Source organism: Tachyglossus aculeatus, chromosome 6, assembly GCF_015852505.1.
Source record: "Tachyglossus aculeatus isolate mTacAcu1 chromosome 6, mTacAcu1.pri, whole genome shotgun sequence".
NCBI lineage: Eukaryota > Metazoa > Chordata > Mammalia > Monotremata > Tachyglossidae > Tachyglossus > Tachyglossus aculeatus.
The window spans coordinates 25,195,279-25,213,194 of NC_052071.1; positions in this window are offsets into that span (position 1 = coordinate 25,195,279).

Here is a 17,916-nt window from a genome sequence, read left to right on the forward strand (position 1 = left end):
ACTTTTAAAGTCATCATATTTTCCAAGCTACAGAAACTTGTCTTTTTTCTAAAAAATAGAACTTTTCAAGTCCAAGCCCTTGACCTAGTGTTCCTTGAGAGCTAGCTGCCTGGGTAATATTGCCCATACTGTGAAGGTTTTAACAGTTTAGAATAAAAGAGAAATATTATTGCTCAAAGAAAAAAGCCAAAATCAGATAGAATCAACTGACCTAATTCTTCAGTAGGGCTTCTAATATTCCAAATTATTTGTATCTTAATGTTTGAATAACATGGTTCATCAATCCAAAATGAGATAAGACTTTCCAAAATGTGCTGTTTACATAAATAATGATTATGGTATTTAAGTGATTACTATTTGTCATGCACTGTTATAAGCACAGGGGCAGATATGAGGTAATCAGATTGCACACAGTCCCTGTCCCACATGGGGCTCATGGTCTTCATCCCCATTTTCCAGATGAAGTAATTGAGGCACAGAGCAGTTAAGTGACTTCCCCAAGGTCACAGAGCAGACAGATGGTAGAGACAGGATTGGAAAGCTGGTCCTCTCACTCCCAAGCCCATGCTGTTTCCATCAGACCATGCTTCTTACCAGTTGTATTTTTCTTTTTAGACTAACAATAATATAGTGTAATAATCATATGGATACTTCACTTTTTATCTATAGAATCTGTCATTCAAGGCATAAAAGGTATGCCATAAAGCCTGACTTGCCACTTTCCACCATGTCAATGACAGAGTTATCAAATTTACAAATACAGTAACAATAAATTAAGAGGAGCAAACACAGTGCTCTGTTTACCTTTCATTTATTCATTCATTTAAACATATTTATTGAGCACTTACTGTGTGCAAAGTACTCTAAGTGCTTGGAAGAGTATACTATAATAACAAAACAGACACATTCCTGCCCACAGTGAGCTCACAATCAAGAGGAAGGAAAGGAATTCAGAAAAGAATTCCCATCAAGGGTCTGAAGGCCATAACATAGTAGTATTATTGAAAAATGTTGAATGAAAAACTTGTGGCAGAAACAACACAGTCACTGATGATTAAGATCTAATTGATTTCAGGGGATAGAATGAAGCTATCATTGAATATATTTTTGTCAATTGGGGGATTTGGTAAGTAAAGCTATGTTGTAATTTAAAATAGATGCTATGAATATATCCGTGCCTAAATGTGCATATGTTGTAAATAGAGAAGTTGTGACAATGATTCTTAGGAATATTTATTGGCTATCCTAGTCAAATCAAATTTTCTGATCAAATTTACAAGTTTAATTATCAGTTCCAATTGAGATTCCTACTTAGCTTGTGATCCCAAGGAAGGACCTGATTATCTTGCATCTACCCCAGTGCTTAATACAGCACTTGGCACATAGTGAGCATTTAACAAATAGTATTGTTATTATTATTATCCCCAGATCCCTTTACTTACCCATTTATAATATACCTGACTCTGACATTCCTTACGGACCTCCAGGGCATAGTTTCCAACCACCGTCAATTGCTAACATACATCAAATCAAGTCCACTTATTTTGTTCAGGGCCTACCTTTTACCAATGGTGAAGATCATCTTTGCCTTCTTTCCTTCCTCTCCCATTCTCTCCCATCCCATTTGTTTCATAATGAAAGAGGGGCAACAGACACTTTACTTGATAAATCATGACCTGTGGGAGGTAGAAGAAGAGGGAAGGGAAAACATGCTTGAGGGATAAGTGCCTTGTGCAACCCCCCTCAAAGCTTATTCCTTTTCTTTCTCACTAGTTCCCTGGGTAAATGGAACCCTGAGGAAATGCCACAGAATCTCATCTTTGCCACCATCTTCAGAAAGCACTTAAGCAACTCAACCCACCCCCAGCCCCACAGTGTTTTTAACCATACTTTATACTATGTCTCTTCCCCTGCCTATCATTTACTGTAGTGTCTGTCTCCTCAACTATAGTGAATGTTCTTTGAGGCTAGAAATCATGTCTACCAACTCTATTGTATCAAACTCCATGCACCTATCTGTAAATTATTATAAATTATTTGTTTATATTAATGTCTCTCTCCCCCACTAAACTGTAAGCTCTCGGTGAGGGGGAACCTGTATACCAACTCTGTTGTGTAGTATACCCCAAGGACTTGGTACGGTGCTCTGCATGCTGTAAGCACTCAATAAATGCCACTGATATTGATGATGATTGATGACAGCTAGCTCCCCTTCTCTCCTGGTGGCCTTCATAGCGGGCTCCTGAGTGACAGTAGCAACCAAAGGAAGATTACAGCAAGGTGGCAGGGACCTAAACCCCAACTTTGCCTTGGTAAATTCTCAACACTGAAATATCTCATCTCTGCAGAGTCCACCCAATACTAAATGTTTTATGAATTATCATTTTTCCAGCAGAATATTTTTCTCATTCTAAAGCAAACAACTAATTCTGGTGCCAAAGCTCCAATTACAGTTGAGAAAGCTTATGACCTATTCATATGCAAATATGCACCGTGAGACTATTTGTACATTCTCATAACCCTCTGATATTCAGATAAACAATCAACCCGCTCTGCATCCATAGCAAGTGCTCTGTGAATGTGAGCTCTTCATGCTGTCACTGTGGGAAAATGAAAGTACCTCCACAACAGCAAGCACTTATAATAGGTGTGGAACTCTTTAAATGGCTTAACAACTTAATTATGGGTATAATCAATACAGCATCAATTCTAAATATGGACTATCTTGACATTTAAAGTCCATGTATTGCTTTAAGGTTAGATAATTTAGAGAGAAATCATTGCTATGGTAACAGATTATCCACAGTCACTTGAAAAATAAACTTCCATGCCCAAGTTAGCTCTGATTCCCCTTCTATTTTCCATCTACATCCACTCCCTTGGAGAACTCATTAGGTCTGCTGGTTTCAACTTCCATCTCTATGTGGATGATTCCCAAATCTAGATTTCCAGCCGTGTTCTCTCTCCCAGCAGACAGTCTCACATTTCCTCCTGTCTTCAGAACATCTCTATTTGGATGTCCTGCTGACACCTCAAACTAAACATGTCCAAAACAGAAATTCTTATCTTCCTAATCAAACCCTGTCCTTCCTCAGACAATACCACCATCCTCTCTCACAAGCCCATAAACTTGGCATTGTCCTCAACTCATCTCTCTCATACCACCCCCATATTCAATCTGACATCAAATTCTGTTGTTCCTACATTCACAACATCACTCAAGTCCTTCCTTTCCTCTCCATGTAAACTGCTACTATGCTTGTCCATGTTATGCAGATAGTTTGATGCAGGGGACAATGGGTAGCTTTTGGAGGTTTTGGTGGAGGAGTTGTTTTAGAAAGATGAACTGGGTTGCAGAGTGTAATACAGCTTGAAGAGAAGAGGTAGGCTAGTGAGAAGGCTATGAAGTGGTGTTTGGGATACATGAGAGTTTAAACAAGGGTGGTGGCCAACTGAGCGAAAGGGAAAGAGAATAGCAGAGGATTTGGTGACAGACACATTGTAGCGGTTAAAAGGTAGGGAGGAGTTAAAGCTTACTTCAAGGTTGTGTGCTTCTGAGACAGGAGAATGAGGTTTTCAATCAGTCGTATTTATTGAGCATTTACTGCATTCAGAGAACTGTACTAAAATTGCAAAGTTAGAGAAGCTGCATAGCCTAGTGAAAAGAGACCAGGACTGGGATTCAGAGGACCTGGATTCTAATCCTCGTTCTTCCACATGTCTTCTGTGGGCAAGTCACTTAACTTCTCTGTGCCTGTTACCTCATCTGTAAAATGGAGATTAAGACTGTGAGGCCATGTCTGACAGGGACTATGTCCAACCCAATTATCCTGTATCAACCTCAGCACTTAGTATAGTGCCTGATACATAGTAAGCATTTAACAAATATCATAAAAAGGGAAGAATGAGTTTAGGAAGGAAAATGAATTCAATTTTGGATATGTTCAGTTTAAGGTGCTGACTGGACGTCCACACGAAGTTATTCTGACAGCAAGAGGAAATGTGAGATTGTATAGCAGGTGAGGGGCTGGGCCTGATGACATTGGAGATACTGGCAGAGAGATGATAGCTAAAGATGTGCAAGTGGATAAACTCTCTGAGAGAGTACATAGGAGATATTTTCTCACTCCATACTCACTCTCTCTATAGAAGTTCATCCAGCCAGAACAGAGCAATCTCTTGAATTATATTGTAAATGGGAAGACAAGATAAGTGCACATGTAAGTCCCCCAAAACAGACCGTATAAAGTATAACCACTTTGAAATGCTGTGGAAAGTGCTGGATTTGTTGGAGTGACAAAAGAGAGGAAACATTTGCTACTGCCTCTCTGAAGAAATACTTCAACCCTGTAGTCAAGAGCCTTGTTACTGTGAATGGAACTTAAATTCCGATGATAGGAATGTTATAGGTGAAAGCTTATTTTAATTTCTACCAAATTCTGCTGAATAAAATGGTCAATTTGCTACTCCTTCAGGATCCTCATCATAGGTAGTGTACCCAGAGGCCATAAGCTTATGATTTTAAACACTTCCCTAATTATTTCCCCAGCTGCATTCTGATTTAGGGTGTCAGAGGACAAAATCAAATGCCGGTTAACTTGAGTAGATGACAACCATCTCATCGCTCATCTTCACAGGTTATTTTCTTATATATTCTACCTTAGCATTTCTGTCTTCTATCACCTGTAGCACTTATGTGCATGTTTCATATACCTTGTTACTTAAGCATTAACTAGATTTTGAGTCCCTGGTGAGACAGGGATCATGTCTGAACTTTGTCTTGCATTCACCTCAGCACTTAGCATAGTGTTTAGAAATGCCATAATGAATTAGCTAACTAGTTGATCCAAAACACTACCTATATAATGAGAGTACCAGCAATCCATCCTTTTAGAATAAGAAGCATGATGTCATATATTCAATATCCAGAGTCAGGCAAGTATATGATCCAGCAAAGATTGTTAATCTTTTGATAATGAGCTAAAGGATTTTTGCAAACCATTCAAAGCTAGGAAAATCACGGGAAAAAAAATCACCAACCATTTAGTGTATCACGTAAACATTCAAGGAAAACTTTCCCAGACGTTATGGTTTTCCTGTCTAGGCCTACTTATATGGTGCTTGTTGATTTCTTGTTCTCTGTAAGCCATAGATTAGGCCTGACCTTTTCTTAACAGGTAATTGTGAGGTCTTGAGAAAGTGAGCGGTGGCTCACATTAAAGGTATGAAAAGATCCAGCCAGCTTTTCATAGCCTCATATAAGTCAATGGAAACATACCTAAGATTCAACGTTTCTTTTAGTACAGATCCTTGTTTTGCAGACACTCTACCTTTCCATTTTGAACTCGTTATACATTCTCTTCACCTGCTTCCTTAATCACATGCAGGAAAGGACCCTCATAATTCCTAAAACACAGGCAGACCATGGTTTCCAAAAAATGTGTCCAACAGAGAGACAGGAGTGGATGGGGGTGAGATTCTTCCTCTGTAAATAAAGCCAGCAGTCTTAAGAAATCTTCTGGGCACAAAGGCTAGAGAATGATAAACCTGGCCAGGAGTCTGTTGAATATTTACCCTGTTGTACCTCCTGCAGGCACATTCTCCATGCAAGCTGCTGCCTAGCCTAAGATTCTCCTGTTGAGTATGAAGCAAAGTTAATTTAGAGAGGATTTTGGAGAGGAAGAAATAGGAAATAACCCAGCCCGATGATGATTATGGTATTTATTAAACGCTTACTGTGTATCAAGCACTGTTCTAAGCGCTGGGATAAATACAATAAAATCAGGTTGGACACAGTCTATATCTCACAAAGGGCTCACAGTCTTAATTCCCATTTTACCAGGTGAGGTAACTGAGGCACAGAGAAGTTAAGTGACTTGCCCAAGGTCACACAGTGGGAGAGCTGTAATTAGAAGCAGGTCCTTCTACTCCCAGGCCTGTGCTCTATCCATTAGGCAGTGCTGCTTCTAACACGCTCCATGTCACATGCCCTGCAAAAGTACTGCTATCAGAGCAGGTTGTGGAGAATCAAGCACATTAGAAAAGCTTTTCTCTGAGTCAAGTCTCCATTTCTCATTCGGGATGCAGTGCTGCTTAATGGAACCATTATTGTATTATCTCAATTTCGGTTCATTTTACTTCTTGAACATTTGCTTGCACTGAGTGATCAATATCTATTGATGTGTATACCTGTAATTGCACAAATTAATTTCCCTTTTTGGGAAGCCATACAAAATATACAAATCTACCACCATTCATTTTTATTGTTTGCTCCATTTTCAATTTTCATTTATCAGAAAGAAATAAAATCATGCTTGTTATTATCACCAGACTGATTATTTTTTCAGTAGACACTAGCTCAAAGGGAACCTCCGGGTAACCTATTCATGACTTCTTTAGAGTTGGAGATTAATTATCATTTAAAAAAAGTTTATGCTCCTTTCAGCAAACTAGTAGACTTTATTTTCTCATTTCTTCAGCACATTTCTAAATCTAACCTTATGGAATTAAAATTTTATACCCCAATTCTTGGAAAGCATCAGCCTTGGGCCACTTATACACACCTAAAGATTATACTTTTATTACAGATAGCCTGACTGACCTTAATTTACAATGCTTCCAAATGCTATTACAGTATTGTGACAGACTCTGAATAGATTTTTGTAATACTTCTCTACTGAAATCTCGTTATTATCAGCTCAGTCTCTGTTACCTTTGCCTTTCCCTGGGATGTGGTGGAGTCTCTTTGTTCCAGTGAATCCAGAAAGATAACAATAATAATAATAATAATAATAATGGTGGTATTTGTTAAGCACTTACTATGTGCAAAGCACTGTTCTAAGTTCCGAGGGGATACAAGGTGATCAAGTTGTCCCACGTGGGGCTCGCAATCTTAATCCCCGTTTTACAGATGAGATATGCGCATAAGTATTGTGGGGCTGGAAGTGGAGATGAATAAAGGTGTTACCAAGGGGGCTGAAAAGACCACACTGTAAAATGTGGGGTGACTCCAGCTAAGCCCCCTTCTACCCTGATGCTGACTGGAGGTAGCTTTCCTTCAATCTCCGAGTGGGGAGGAAAGGGATCATCTCACTCTCTCTTGTAAGGCCAGGCCATGTTTCCAGCCAAGGTAGACAACAGCCACTAACCAAAAGCTCATTGTTGCTGCTGGAGTACTCCAATTTCCAATTTTCAGTCAATAGACAAGAACTCCCACTCAATCTCTGGGTTGATCACTGTAGGCCAAACACATAATGTACACAAGCTAGAATACGTACTTTATGCCTCACTGCCCTGGAACTCCCTTCCCCTTCATATCTGACTACAACTCTCCCCACCTTCAAAGCCTATAAAATCATACCTACTCCAAGAGACCTTCCCTGACTAAGCCCTCATTTCTCCTATTTATTCTCCGTTTTTGTGTCACCTAAACTTTGGATCTTTGCCCCTTAAGCACCTGACATTCAGTCAACCCCCACAGTACGTGGGGGGTTATTATGTACACATCTTTATACTCTGCCATTTCCCTATCTGCAATTTATTTTAATATCTGTCTCTCCCTTTATGGCTGAAAACTCCATTTGCACAGGGACAGTGAATAGTGAATACCAACACTATTTTTACTAAATTCTCCCAAGGACTTAGTACAGTACCCTGCACCCAATAAGTGCTCAGTAAGTACCATTGATTGAGAAGTACTCTTCAATTCAATTGCTTCCTGGCCAGGACTTCTGAGATAAGGAATAGAATAGCACTTACCTAGTTACCCCACACAAGCATGTTCATAAGCATGGTTATTTGGACAGTTGAGCCAAAGGCCAAAACTGAGGCCACACAGTCTCTAGCATCATTCAAATGCCAGTTCTGTGGGTGGCCTTAACATATACCAGCACTTCCACTGAGTCTAGTTTCCCTGCCTCGTCTGAGGTAACTGTGGCACACCCCTGGGCATTCCTCCATGGATGGCTTTTCCCAGGGGAAAGTTCCTCAGAAGTAACTTCCTCATGTTCACTGCCACAGTAGGCCCTGGGGCACATGGGGCTCTGGTCCGAGGAGCTATTTGGCAGAGCTCCTGCTGGCTTTGGAGCTTTCATTTGTTCCGATTCCTGTTCGTTTGACTAAGAAGCATTTCTTTTTCCTTTTTTATGGTATTTGTTAAGCGCTTACTGTAGGCCAGGCACTATTCTAAGCACTGGGGTAGACTGTCGATGGCCCACAGGGGACTCACAGTTGTAATCCCCATTTTACAGTTGAGGGAACTGCGGCACAGAGAAGTGAAGTGACTTGCCTAAGGTCACACAGTGGAGCCGGGACTAGAACCCAGACCCGTGCCTCTATCCACTAGACCATACTGCTTGTCTGTCTTCCCCATACCTTCTTTGGTTTCTTCTTTGCCATAGGATAGGAAAAAGTGGAGGAGATGGGGAGCGGCAAGCAAAAAGAAAGGGAAGAATATAAATTATAGGCAGTGAGACATTCTGGACTTGAAAAATGGGAAATACCACTAAAGTGGTGGACAGAGAGCTTCTAATGGGCCTTCTGGAGCAGGGACAATATGGCATTAAAAATATAAAGTAGAGACTATTCCACTTTTCTAATTCAACAGGCTTCACCAAAGCTTCCCCTTCAGTGATTATTTGAGCTATTACAAGTGATCTCAACACATATAATTTTAGTGCCAAGAAAACATTGTTAGTAACATTTTTTTAATAGAGAAATAGCAACCTTTCTCCAAATTTTGCCATTGGTTTTTCTTCCAAAGAGGGAAGGGGGAAGTGGAAAAAAAAACCCAAAACAACTAGATGCTATTAATGTAAATTAGGCAGACCTTTGGACATAATCAGAAATACAAGACAAGTGTTCACTTGCTCAAATTAATTTCAGCAGATTTAGAAGTCTTATAGAAAGAAAGAATGGAAATTTCCTTTTTTATTTGCTTGAATATGCAACTGGAAGGATTTGTGTTGGGAAGAAATTTGATACGGGATTTTTGGGGGAAAAACAAGTGTTTGCTTTGCTCTGTATGGGTTCAACAGTACTTTTCTTTGGTGTGAGTTAATCGTCTTTTAAAAGAGCACCATTTACAGAGCACTGCTTGAAGCACTTGGAAGAGCATAATGAAAGACAGAGTCCCTAGTCATTTGACAGATTGGTTTAGACTCATCTTTGGTGTGTCAGGGATTTCCGTTATAGTTTTACATTTAATAAAACTATTATGTGCATAAATGGCTGTAAATATGCTGTTGAGAGACTTCTTCCAAAGTTACCCATGAGTAAACAGTTCAGATGCCTAGCCTTACTCACACTAGCTTCTGACTGGCATTACTTCTGCTTCTTTAAACTAATTGATCAATAGTATTTACTGAGTGGCTACTGTGTCCAGAACACTGTACTAAGTGCTTGGAAGGGTTTGATGGTATTAATAGAAACAAACCCTGTCCTCAAGAAGTTTACAGCCTAATGAGATTCCATGTAAAAATTCTCAGCCATAGGAGGGGAAGAGGAAGGCAGAATAAAAGGAAAAGGAGAGAGGAAAATATTACTTTTCAAAAGGCAGTGTTACAGGTATTTGCAGAGAACGATCCTCTCAAAGGAAATGCAAGTTATACAATTTCTGGTGAAGAGACAGCACACAGTTAATTATATAATCTACTTATGTATCGATATCAGATTTACAAGTTTTATACCATTAACTTTGATTCTGTTATTTCTTGAAGGATTATCATGAAAGAAATAAAAATTGATATTAGTCTGTGTGATCCCCTGCACTATTTAATCCCCACAAAATCTCACCGAATTATGAGATGTCCACTGATTTCCACACAACACCTGGAATTTCCATGCATTGAGCCTGTATCTTTGTGGAAGTGGTTGTCTGATTCTGAAAATAAGATAATAGGCTTTATTTTTATCTTTTGTGGAAAATTGGCATAGTTATATTAGTAGGTCTAGGTAGATGTCACATGGATATTAATATCAGCATATATATGTATATATACACATTTTCTATATACAATTAAACACAGTATTGGAATATAAACAATACTGATAGTACATAAATAATAAAGATAACATCCTAATATAAATATGTCAATTTTTTTAATGTAACAAAGTAAAAGCAAGTAGGATGCATTTTGGGTGGGCTGTACTAGAATTAGATTGGAGGGAGGGAATAGAAAATATTCAAGGTTTAATACTTTAGTTGGTGAAGCACCATGGCTTAGTGGAAAGAGTGTGGGTTTAGGAGTCAGAAGATGTGGGTTCTAATCCCAGATCCACCACTTGTCTGCTGTGTGACCTTAGGCAAGCCACTTAAATTCTCTGTGCCTCAGTTACCTCATCTGTAAAATGGGGATTAAGACTGCGAGCCCCACATGGGTCAACTTGATTACCTTGTATCTATCCCAGTGCTTTAGAATAGTGCTTGGCATATAGTAAGCGCTTAACAAATACCATAATCATGATTATTATTACTAAGGACTTTTCTGAGCAGAAAAAAAAAATCCTTCAACCGTGGCAGCTAGTGACAGTTAAGATATCAATAGTTTGTCATTCTCTCTTTCACCTTCTAAATGACACAGTCCAATTCATGTGTTTAGAAGAATTGAGTCTGCTTGATTACACATCCATTTTTATGACAAGAGGATGCTGTGTCTAAGATTGTGCATCTACAAATATCTGCACTAAATCTTAACCTCATGAACCATCTTTAGAACAGTGATTAAATATCTTTGTCATGATATAATGAGCAAAGGGGATGAAAATATATACATATTTCTTTGTCCTCCGTGACAAACAATATTTTCATTTCAGTATATAAAATTAGAAGGTTTACCCAGTAGCAGAGAATTTACATTTGTAAACGCAAGAGATGTTGTGATCAGATCTTTGCTAGTAAAAAGTGCTGTGACGTTATAATAATGCTGCTAATTAACTGAGGGTTGACAACCCAAATCCACAGACATGCCATTAAAAGGATGATGAATTTCATTTTCTAGAGAGGTGAAATAGCTCAATAGTCTAAATAACTGACAGGCAACTCAGGTAATGAGTTCTACACAAAAGTGGTGTAGTTGTAAAACCCGGAATGTTTCATGGCTCTAATAATAATAATTTTGGAATTTGTTAAGCGTTTACTACCTGGGCTCTCCCACGTTTCTGCAGAGTGACCTTGGGCAAGTCCCTTCACTTCTCTGTGCCTCAGTTACCTCATCTGTAAAATGGGGATTGAGACTGTGAGCCCCATGTGGGACAGATACTGTGTCCAACTTGATTTGCTTGTATCTACCCCAGTGCTTAGTACAGTGCCTGGCACACAATAAGCACTTAACAAATATTGTTATTATTATTATTTTTATGTGCCAGACACTCTATTAAGCCCTGGGGTAGATATAAGTTAATCAGGTTGGACGCAGTTCCTACTCCACACAGTCTTAATCCCCATTTTACAGATGAGGTAACTGACACCCCAGAGAAATTAATGAACTGACCAAACAAATATATGGTGGGGAATCAGGATGTGTTCTAGTAGACATGGAAGAGGGTGAATTTTAGTTTGGGTATCCCTCAAGTTTTTCTCCTACTAATCTTAACAGTCTCAAAAAAAAAATGGTTATATAAAAATGTTGGTAGAACATGGTGAAAAAATAAGCAAGACTTGATTAATAAAGAAGTGCAGCTTAGAGGGATCCTGCTCATCACTACTCTCCTTATTCAATATTTTTCACTACATTAATGCTTTAATGTGGGTTAAGCAGTTGTTTCAAATTCAGTCACTTTGGTGCATATGGTCTCCACCTATTCAGTTTTCAGCTCTTTGAAAGTAAGGCTGGGCCTTCTACCATGAATGTGAATTCCCCAATATTTAGTTCAAGCCACACTAGAATCTGAGTCAATAATCATCACTGACTGAACATCAGCGGTATTAGCTGATTAGTTCTTTTCTGCCCTTCTAGCATATTGCAGTTATTTTAGCTGCACTGAAGAGCTTTGAGATTTTCAGTGCTTTTACCCAGATTTAGGTTGCATTGCTTTGCAGGACTTAGAAAATGAAAAGTTTACTCCACTGTAGAAAGCATCTAGGAGGAATAAAAATGCATATACATATTTTCATATGCCCACCAGTTCTTTGGAAAGCATCCCCTCTGGCTGAGAACTAGATAGAAAATAAGCTAGTAAACAGGGACCTCTGCTAGGTTTTCATCACAAGGAGGTGATGACTTATATAGAATTTTTACAATGACTTCCAAGAATTTTGGAAATAGAACTGTTTTAGGGTGGAGTCTTTGCCCTTTCATAAAGGTACTGAGGGAAACCAAATAGTCTAAGAGGAAAACCAGCTGGCTAATGAGGAAGCTAGTTAAAGAGGGAGAGAGTCTAAGTAGGCAATCAATAAATCAGTAAATCAGTGGTATTTACTGAGTGCTCAATGTTTGCAAAGCACTGTACTGAGCCCTTAGGAGAGTACATTGCAACAGAGTTGGTAGTCATGTTCCCTGCCCACGATGATCTTACAGTCTAGAGGGGGAGACAATCAATCAATCAATTGTATTTATTGAGCACTTACTGTGTGCAGAGCACTGTACTAGGCACTTGGGAAGTACAATTTGGCAACATATAGAGACAGTCCCTACCCAGCAGTGGGCTCACAGTCTAGAAGGGGGAGACAGAGAACAAAACGAAACATTAACAAAATAAAATAAATAAAATAGATATGTACAAGTAAAATAAATAAATAAATAGAGTAATAAATATGTACAAACCTACATACATATATACAGGTGCTGTGGGGAAGGGAAGGAGGTAAGACGGAGGGGATGGGGGGGGGAGGGGGAGAGGAAGGATGGGGCTCAGTCTGGGAAGGCCTCCTGGAGGAGGTGAGCTCTCAGTAGGGCTTTGAAGGGAGGAAGAGAGCTAGTTTGGCGGATATGCGGAGGGAGGGCATTCCAGGCCTGGGGGAGTATGTGGGCCGGGGGTTGACGGCGGGACAGGCGAGAACGAGGCACAGTGAGGAGGTTAGCGGCAGAGGAGAGGAGGGTGCGAGCTGGGCTGTAGAAGTACAGAAGGGAGGTGAAGTAGGAGGGGGCGAGGTGATGGAGAGCCTTGAAGCCGAGAGTGAGGAGTTTTTGCCTGATGCGTAGGTTGATTGGTAGCCACTGGAGATTTTTGAGGAGGGGAGTAGCATGCCCAGAGCGTTTCTGGACAAAGACAATCCGGGCAGCAGCATGAAGTATGGATTGAAGTGGGGAGAGACACGAGGATGGGAGATCAGAGAGAAGGCTGATGCAGTAGTCCAGACGGGATAGGATGAGAGCTTGAATGAGCAGAGTAGCGGTTGGGATGGAGAGGAAAGGGCGGATCTTGGCAATGTTGCGGAGGTGAGACTGGCAGGTTTTGGTGACGGATTGGATGTGAGGGGTGAATGAGAGAGCGGAGTCGAGGATGACACCAAGGTTGCGGGCTTGTGAGACGGGAAGGATGGTAGTGCCATCAACAGTGATGGGAAAGTAAGGGAGAGGGCAGGGTTTGGGAGGGAAGATAAGGGAGTTCAGTCTTATTGGCTTGTGGCTATTAGACTCTAAACTGGCCTGCCAGCATGGCGAGAAGCCCAACAGCTGCTCCTCCCCGAGATTGTAAGTTCCCTGTGTGCACAGAACACTTCTACCACCAGCACTGTTGGATTGTACTCTCCCAAACCTTAGTGAGAAGCAGTGTGATATCCTGGAAAGAGCACAGGCCTGGGAGTCCAAGGACCTGGGTTCTAATCCCAGTTCTGTCACTTTTCCTGCTGAGTGACCTTGAGCAGGTCACTTAATTTCTCTGGGTCTCAGTTCCTGAATTTGTAAAAGAAAACAAGAATCTGATACCTGTTTTACCTCATACTGAAAATGTGATTCCCCTGTGGGGCCTAATGCTCTTTTATCTTCCCCAGCCAGTGCTTATTACAGTGCTTGGCACATAGTAAGTGCTCAACAAATGTCATAATTACAATTATTATTGTAATGCTCTGCACATAGTAATTGCTCAGTAAATACCATTGATTCATTGATTTATCCCTAATTGTACTTTAGCTCTCATTTTATTCATTCCTGCATTTGCCCACTAGATTGGAAACATCTTGAGGGTAGAGCCTACTAGTTCTACTGTACTCTCCTAAGCACGTAGTACAGTGTTCTACACAAAGTGCTCAATAAATATCAAATTACTCAAGTGATGAAAGAGTTCAGGGGGACATAAAGAACACTTTTTGGTTAGGGAATTAAAACTGTAGAATACCGAGAGGTTTTATTTAACCGTCATTCCTTTAAGGGAATAATAGGTAACATGCATCCTGAATGTTTTAGTCATTCACCCACCTGCAGACTGAGAGCTCGACCAGCTGATCTTGTCACCTTTTGGTATGCATTTCACTTCTGAGACTCGATTATTCCAACTGTATTTGTAATTATGGCCGAAGTGTATCTTCTTTGGTCTCAGATATCCAAATCAGTTTCTCATGCTAACTAGAACCTTCAAGATTTAGCACTCTTTTAGAAAATTCTATCCCAAGAATACGGAAATGGGAAGTGGGTGAACTTTCTAAAATTCACATTATTATTATTATTGTATGTCAAGCACTGTTCTCTAAGTGCTGGGTTAGATAGGAATTAATCAGGTCAGACATAGTCCCTGTCTCCCATTGGGCTCAAAGTCTAAGAGGGAGAAAAGGCAGTGAATCACCATTTTGCAGATGAAGAGACTGAGGCACAGAGAAGTTGTGATTTGCCCAAGGTTACACAGCAACCTTGTGTGTACTCCAGTGTTCACGACAGTGCTTTGCACATAATAAGGACTTAACAAATGCAATAATTGTAGTAGTAATAATAATAATAATAATGGAAGAGCCAGAATTAGAACACAGGTCTTCTGACACCCAGGCCACTGCTCTTTTCTCCAGTCCACACTGCTCCATATCCAAACTTTGGTCCAATTATAGTGTGTAAAAATTATTGTAGGAGTTCTATATCAATTAGATCTGTAGTTTTACTATGAATATGATTGTACAGTTTTAATATTAATGATCACCAGATCCCTTTTTACTTTTAACTTTGATTTTGTCAACACCAAAACACCGAAGATTCTTCAGCTTACAAGGGAAAATAATATCATTGCAGACTGATACACAGTACCTTCCTTGTTCTTCTTTTTGAACAACCAAGATAGATAAACTTTCCGTACTTGTAATACAAAATATGTGGAATTCAGTGACCTTTAGACACTCTAATAGCACATTCAAAAATCACAGAGAAAAATTTCTGCCTTAGTTGCTCTTTGAAGTCTAGTGATTTTGTAGTATTGCTGTATCGTGGTGTAAATGATGTATGAAATGAAAAACTATCAGTTTCGTGTACATAAGAGAGTACAGAGAGTGCTTTGTAATCTTTTTCTAGCCTGTGCCTTTTCACAGCGGGCATTTAGTTCTCACTGTTATGTGTCTCTTTTCTCACCTTTCTGTTTGTTTTGGAATATTTAGCTTTACAGCAGAGATCAAGAATAGGCATATGTAAGCCAAGCATTATTTTTTTTAACCCAAAGCATTGGGGATATTTTGAGTGAAAACCAGGGCATTGGGAGAGCATACCAAGGTTATAAAAGAGACAGGAGATGATTTTGTGGAACCTTAACCTTATGTAATGACAGTGCTCCAGCTTTGACATTGTCAAAACATTTAAAGTGAACAAAAACAGCTGGAGCAGTAATAGCTACATTTGTTTCCATCTCCAGTTTTTGTCAAATTCACCACTCCTTTTCCCTAGAATGAAGTTTATAGTGTGTGCTGCTCAGCATTCAAAAATTAATAGAAATTGGAGGTCAAGCTATTACTAAAAAGTAAGTGTTTGACTATTATCTACAAATGAACAATTTGCATTTTACAGGTAACCAATGTTATTTAAATGGATTCTGATTTTTTTTTTGGCCCTCATAGTCTCAGGTATAGTCCTGATAGCTTCATCAGAGGTAGGTTCAAGTTTCTGTATTGGAGTTATTTATACCCGAGTACCAGTTGAATACATTTAAACAATGGCACAAAACCAGTCTTCTCATAGAATCATTATAGCAGTTTTTGCTATTATAAGATAGCTTCATCAGAGGTAGGTTCAAGCCATTCCTTTAATAGCAAAAACTGCTATAATAATTATATGAGAAGACTGGTTTTGTGTCATTGTTTAAATGTATTCAACTGGTGGGTGCCACAACTTGGGTATAAATAGTTCCAATACGGAAACTTGAATTTATATAGGACTAGAGTAACTGGAAGCAACATGGCCTAGTGTGGATAGAGCACAGGCCTGGGGGTCAGAAGGACCTGGGTTCTAATCCCAGCTCTGCCACTTATCAGCCGTGTGACTTTGGGCAAGTCACTTAACTTCTCTGTGCCTCAATTACCTCATCTGGAAAATGGGGATTAAGACTGTGAGCCCCATGTGGAACAACCTAATTACCTTGTATCTACCCCAATGCTTAGAACAGTGCTTAGCACATAGTAAGCGCTTAACAAATACCAAAATTATTATTGTTATTATTAATCCTGACTGTCAGTTGTCTGTTGTGTGACCCTGAGCAAGTCACTTAACTTCTCTGTGACTCAGTTACTTCATCTCTAAAATGGGGATCTACCCCAGTGCTTAATACAGTGACTAGCCCGTAGTAAGTGCTTAACAAATGCCACAATTATTTATTATTTAATGACAACTATTGTCATCATTATTTGAAGTTAGATTTTTATCACTTAACTGATAGGATAAGCAAATGAATGCTTAAATAGGAGGAAATGGGAAGTTGAGAATAAATCAGGAGAAAATAGGAATTGGTTCAGTCCTTTCAGGGCAGGCAAGACGGCATTGGCTTGGTGATCATTCCTATTAATAATGACTTTTCTAATCCATTTGAATGTTATATACCTACCTTTTCTTTAGCACACCTTCTCAGTGCCTTTCTTTTAATTTCCAATCTTCCTCTTAATTTTGGACACATTTCAAGTGATTCTTAAATAATTCATAATCAATTGTATTTATTGAGGTCTTATTGTGTGGAGAACACCGTACTGAGCCCTTAAGAGAGTACAATAGAACAGAGTTGGTAGGTATGTTGCCTACCCACATAGAGCTTACAGTCAAAACACCTGAGTTATTTCCCAGTTGCAATATATTTTCTTGAGAAGCTCAGGGAAATTAATGAGAAAGTCATGAATAAAACATATCCTGGTTTTGAGAAATTACCTCTATGAAAATGCAAGCTCGAAGCAAACCTAATTTCAAGTGAGCAAGAGATTAAAAATAACCAGAAAAATATTGTGACAGATGATGTGCCTCATGTTGCCTTAGCATTTTAGCATGTTCCCTTTAAGATTTCTCTCATGTTCCTGACGCAGAACGGAAAATCCAATTAATTTAAGTGTGTTGTAGTGTTTTTGACAACTTTGCTTTGGTGCATTCTTCCTTTAAATGATAGAGCTGGTGGGAAGAGTGCTCAGTTCAGTGAGGAATGGGAGTGCTGCAAGGTGATGTACCATGAGCAGACACAACGAAGGCTTCCTAACTGTGGTATGAACTCACACTTGAGAGTGGGTGTGTGTAGTGTAGCCTGTGGTTTTGTCATAGTGCCAATTCAGGCATTTCCCTCTGGAGTCTATTTTACAACTAGGCCAAATATGAGAATCTTGTAATGGGGTCAATAGGCACTTTACATCTTTCATAATCCAGCTTCTCACTAGCCTCTTTTTGACTGGGGTAATAAATCCCAGGTTCATATAGTGAGGTCTCTTTGACTCCCAGTGCACGAATCTTTACAATCATCAAAATCATCAGTATTTCCTGAGCAGCATATTTGGGGTGACGTATTAGGTGGTATGTGGGAATTACATAACTGGTCTAAGAT